Source organism: Dendrobates tinctorius, unplaced genomic scaffold (genome assembly GCF_039654945.1).
Source record: "Dendrobates tinctorius isolate UK_male_01 unplaced genomic scaffold, ASM3965494v1 ptg000084l, whole genome shotgun sequence".
Taxonomy (NCBI): Eukaryota; Metazoa; Chordata; class Amphibia; order Anura; family Dendrobatidae; genus Dendrobates; species Dendrobates tinctorius.
Window position 1 is genome coordinate 43514477 of NW_027361752.1, and position 6000 is coordinate 43520476.

The window sequence follows — 6000 nt, forward strand, 5'->3', positions numbered from 1 at the left end:
ACCCTATGAGGGGGGTGCATTATACCCTATGAGGGGGTGCATTATACCCTATGAGGGGGGTGCATTATACCGTATGAGGGGGCAGCATTATACCCTATGAGGGGGGCAGCATTACACCCTATGAGGGGCCAGCATTATACCCTATGAGGGGGTGCATTATACCCTATGAGGGGGGTGCATTATACCCTATGAGGGGCCAGCATTATACCCTATGAGGGGGGCAGCATTATACCCTACGAGGGGGGAAGCATTTTACCCTATGAGGGGGCAGCATTATACCCTATGAGGGGGCAGCATTATATTCTATGAGAGGGCAGCGTTATACCCTATGAGGGGGGCAGCATTATACCCTATGAGGGGGCAGTGTTATACCCTATGAGGAGGCAGCATTATACCCTATGAGGAGGCAGCATAATACCCTATGAGGGGGGCAGCATTATACCCTATGAGGAGGCAGGATTATACGCTATGAGGGGGGCAGCATTATACCCTATGAGGGGGCAGCGTTATACCCTATGAGGGGGCAGCATTATACCCTATGAGGGGGTGCATTATACCCTATGAGGGGGGCAGCATTATACCCTATGAGGGGGCAGCATTATACCCTATGAGGGGGCAGCATTATACCCTATGAGGGGGGCAGCATTATACCCTATGAGGGGGCAGCATTTTACCCAATGAGGAGGCAGCATTATACCCTATGAGGGGGCAGCATAATACCCTATGAGGGGGGCAGCATTATACCTTATGAGGAGGCAGCATTATACCCTATGAGGAGGCAGCATTATACCCTATGAGGGGGGGCATTATACCCTATGAGGGGGCAGCATTTTACCCAATGAGGAGGCAGCATTATACCCTATGAGGAGGCAGCATTATACCCTATGAGGAGGCAGCATTATACCCTATGAGGGGGCAGCATTATACCCTATGAGGAGGCAGCATTATACCCTATGAGGGGGCAGCATTATACCCTATGAGGAGGCAGCATTATACCCTATGAGGGGGCAGCATTATACCCTATGAGGGGCAGCATTATACCCTATGAGGAGGCAGCATTATACCCTATGAGGGGGGTGCATTATACCCTATGAGGGGGCAGCATTATACCCTATGAGGGGCCAGCATTATACCCTATGAGGGGGCAGCATTATACCCTATGAGGAGGCAGCATTATACCCTATGAGGAGGCAGCATTATACCCTATGAGGGGCAGCATTATACCCTATGAGGAGGCAGCGTTATACCCTATGAGGGGGCAGTGTTATACCCTATGAGGGGGGTGCATTATACCTTATGAGGGGGTGCATTATACCTTATGAGGAGGCAGCATTATACCCTATGAGGGGGGCAGCATTTTACCCTATGAGGGGGGTGCATTATACCTTATGAGGGGGGCAGCATTATACCCTATGAGGGGGCAGCATGATACCCTATGAGGGGGTGCATTATACCTTATGAGGGGGGCAGCATTATACCCTATGAGGGGGCAGCATTATACCCTATGAGGAGGCAGCATTATACCATATGAGGGGCCAGCATTATACCCTATGAGGGGGTGCATTATACCCTATGAGGAGGCAGCATTATACCCTATGAGGGGGCAGTGTTATACCCTATGAGGGGGGGGAAGCATTATACCCTATGAGGAGGCAGCATTATACCCTATGAGGAGGCAGCATTATACCCTATGAGGGGGCAGCATTATGCCCTATGAGGAGGCAGCATTGTACCCTATAAGGGGGCAGCATTATACCCTATGAGGGGGGAAGCATTTTACCCTATGAGGGGGCAGCATTATACCCTATGAGGAGGCAGCATTGTACCCTATGAGGGGGCAGCATTATACCCTATGAGGAGGCAGCATTATACCCTATGAGGGGGCAGCATTATACCCTATGAGGGGGCAGCATTATACCCTATGAGGGGGCAGCATTATATCCTATGAGGGGGCAGCATTGTACCCTATGAGGGGGCAGCATTATACCCTATGAGGGGGGAAGCATTTTACCCTATGAGGGGGTGCATTATACCTTATGAGGGGGGCAGCATTATACCCTAGGAGGGGGGCAGCATGATACCCTATGAGAGGGTGCATTATACCTTATGAGGGGGGCAGCATTATACCCTAGGAGGGGGGCAGCATGATACCCCATGAGTTGGCAGCATTATACCCTATGAGGGGGCAGCATTATACCCTATGAGGGGGCTACATTATATTCTATGAGATGACTGCATTATATTCTATGAGGAGGCAGCATTATACTATATGAGGGGGCTGCTTTATATTCTATAAGGGGGCTACCCCAACTCCTGCTACATAATTAAGACATGTACTACCTTATATTATACCCGTATAGTAGCGTGTTTTACCGCACAATTGGTGGTCTTGTATTTATTTCTATGTAGCTACATAGTGGGCCCCAAGAATGATTTTCTCTGGTGGGCCAAAGGTGCTCCAGTCCGACGCTGGATTTGATTAATCTGCCCCACTGTTTGAAGTGAGTTTATAGCACCTGTAGGGGAAAAAAAAAAACAAACCTAAGGAAAAACAACTAAAAAAACACTGTGTGAAATGACCCTTAGGCCGGGGTCACACTTGCAACTGCAATGCGAGAAACCAAAGCAAGTCTCTTCCATCAATACCCGGCACTGCCGCCGGCACTCGGGACCGGAGTGTGTGGCTGTATGTATTTCTATGCAGCTGAGCGCTCCAGTCCCGGGCACTGCCGGGTATTGATGCGAGAGACTTGCGTGAGTTTCTCGCATTGCAGTTGCAAGTGTGACCCCGGCCTAAGGCCATAAAACTGGGCCTTTTTTTTACCACCTTTTCATTCTACAGAACCACAATCAGATTTCTATGAAACTCTACAGCGACTTCAGATTTCTCAGTTTTCCTCAGTTTTGATGGCACACATACAGTTACGGGTGTTTTTACATAAATTTTGTAATTAATTTCTAAACAGTTAAAAACAATGAATTCTGTTGACATGTCCTGTCCTTTTGCATGAACTCACCTTAAGGGCTCGTTTCACATGTTCGATTTTTTTCGTCCATAGTTTTCACAGGTAGCACTCGTACCAATGATGTTCTATGGGGCTGTGAGCGTCTGATTTTTTGCTTTTCCCTGGTGTGCTGCGGAAAATATCAGAGACATGCCCGATTTTGATCCGAGAATTGGATCAAAGCTGGTAATGCAAGTCTATGGGTCTGTGAAAAAAATCGTACCGAACTCGAATATTGTCCAAGAGAGGTCTGATTTTCACGGACTGTGAGAGGTGGCCAGTGACTTCTATGGGGTTCAGGTTCTGGTTAAAGTCTAGGTAAAGTTCCGGTAGAGTTCTTTGGACTAAAGTTCGGTCGAACCCGACGAAAATGAACTTCCACAAGTCACCTTATCCCTAGTAGGGGCTCATTCAATTGTCTCGTAAATCACTGATACAACTTATACCCACCATAATCTATGTGATTTTTCACATATCCGAGCCTTTTTCAGAACAAGTCATCCCCAAAAATAAACAAACTTTCAATGGGAACCCAAACTTCAGTCTCCATTGAAAAATTTGCACCAAAGATGAAATGTGTGAACGTAGCTTAAAGGGTAAAGACTGATGCTGACGATTTTCATTTTTGTCAGGTAGGACAAGCTTGAAAAACCTTTGAGGGTAAAAATGGACACACTGATCAACCACTGATGAAAATCTGACCTACAACACTAATGAAAATTTTGCGTTCAAGAAAACTCACTGATGTCTGAATGAGCCCTTATTCTACTACTTTTTGGCACAATTTAGCGGTACATATAATTTGCAATGCAATTTATATAATTTTTTTTCAACACAAAATCTAAAAAAAATTGCTATTTTTTTCTTTACTTTTCACATTTCACACTAAATTTGTGAAACTAATTCTTTAGGCTATTAGTTATGTGGATACCTAAGGGCAGTTTCACACGTCCAGATAATTCCAGTACCGGAAAAACCAGTACCGGAGCTATCCGTGTCCGTGTGTCCGTGTGCTATCCGTATGTCCGTGTGTACCATCCGTGTGCTGTCCGTGTGCTCTCCGTGTGCTGTCCGTGTATTTGAAAAATTAGTTTCAATGTTAACCCTTTGACTTTTAAAAATGCACACGAATCGCACACGGACAGCACACGGACAGCATCCGTGTGCGGTACATGTTTACACGGACCCATTGACTTGTATGGGTCCGTGTGATCCATGCTGTTGCACAAAAATGGACATGTCAGCGTGTTTTGCACACGGACACACAGTCCGTGAAAACACGCTGACATCTGCATAGACACATTCATTAGAATGTGTCTACGTATGTCAGTGTCTCCGGTACGTGAGAAAACTGTCACTACACGTACCGGAGACACTGACGTGTGAAACTGCCCTAACATATATTTTCTTTCTATGTTTTAAATATGTAATCAAATAGATTGAAAACTTAAAAAATGTGAAAATCTTATTTTTTATATTATATTTTATGGAAGAAAACTTTTTTATTTTATTTAGTTTATTTTTTTTTAGTTTATTTGCATTAGTATCTTTTATTTTTTATTTTATTTAGTACATGTTTTGTTTTCTCCCCATTTTTCCCCAGTTGGTGCCCGGGAACAGATCTTGATCTGTTTGCAGAGTTTTGAGAGCGGGAACCCGAACAGCTTCTGCTTTAATTGCAGTAATCGGAGCTCTGATTACGCGCTGTTCATTTGCAAATGAGTGGCTTTAAGGCCTCATTCCGATCAGTATTTTGTAGATATAACACGTACTTATCATGGACTGTTGCGTTATTACCTTGCGTCATCAAAAGACTGATGGCAAAAAAACAATGTGTGTGCATGAGATTTCTGAAATCGCATAGGCTTTACTGGTACTGTAATACGCACCTGAAAATTAGCATAAAAAAGCAGCAAAAAGGCCTAATGTGAGCCTAGCCTAATGCGTAGGAGAAGCTTAGCATTTTTTACATTATTTTTCATAAGATAAAAACGGATACCACACTGATGGCAAAAACAGACAATGGATGAAAAGTGGATCCAACGCATTAATGAAAAACAGTCCGATTTTTCTTAAAAGCAAAAAAAAAAAGTCTATGCCTGAATGAGGCCTAATGTTGCAAAAAGTGCAATTAATATTCAGTACCGTACATCGGAATGGGGCTGATTCTGCAGCAGGTGCTTGGATTTCTGCAAGCCCTATCAAATAAATACAACAGTCACAGTCATTTCGGCAAGCGATCTGCCGTGTGTCAATTTACCCTAATCACATGGAGCTGATAAACCCATGCAAGCTCCAGCCATTCAACACTAACCAACTGTCTGCAATTTTGCCATCTGCTCGTCTGCAAAATCTATATCCCAGCGGCGCAGATTAAGTGATGTTCCATCCCTCCGGACCAGAGTCCACACCTGTTGCCTTACCTCACTCAGCCGGCCGGGTGTGCACTTCAGTAATCCTAGGACAGCCACTTCCTTGGCTGGTCCTTGTCTTTCCGAAGAAAAAAAGTCAATGGAAGTAAAGTCTGCTCTTGCTGCATAGCAACATTGAGGAGGCTTGAGAGGCAGGGACAGCTGTTAGGGCAGCATTAGGCTACCTGCAATTGCCACTTTCCATGAAGGACCCTCAGCCTTTTTCCACGCTGCCCTCTCCTTATCCCACTTCGCCTTCTTTCCTTCTGGTTTAGTATGTTGTCACACTTTAAGGGGGGGGTGAAATCTCTATGTCAAGTCTTTAAAAAAAAAAAGTGACAATCCCTGGGAGTTCAAGGCTTTTAATTCATTAGTCCTGGCAAACCTAAAATACAAACAGACTTACTTCACCGGGCAAGAATGTTTACAGCATGACCCAATCAGCGGCCGCGTCTATTCCAGCTAGCTGGCAAAGATAGAGTGACTACACTCAGCAGATCGGTCTGGGGCGGCAATCACTCAAGTATGACATAGTCAACTTGGACCAACTGCAAACAGGTTATCAAAAAAGTCCAAGTGCCAAC

General features: G+C 45.0%; 1 protein-coding gene across 1 annotated transcript in view; it reads right to left on the reverse strand.

Annotated features, from left to right (window-relative positions):
- MAP3K7CL (MAP3K7 C-terminal like) overlaps positions 1–5601 on the reverse strand; it is a 75200-nt gene extending 69599 nt beyond the window's left edge. The window contains exon 1 of the mRNA XM_073584743.1: positions 5429–5601. The gene's annotated coding sequence lies outside the window, so the exon portion shown is untranslated. The remainder of the gene's footprint in view (positions 1–5428) is intronic.
- Positions 5602–6000: the final 399 nt, after the last annotated feature.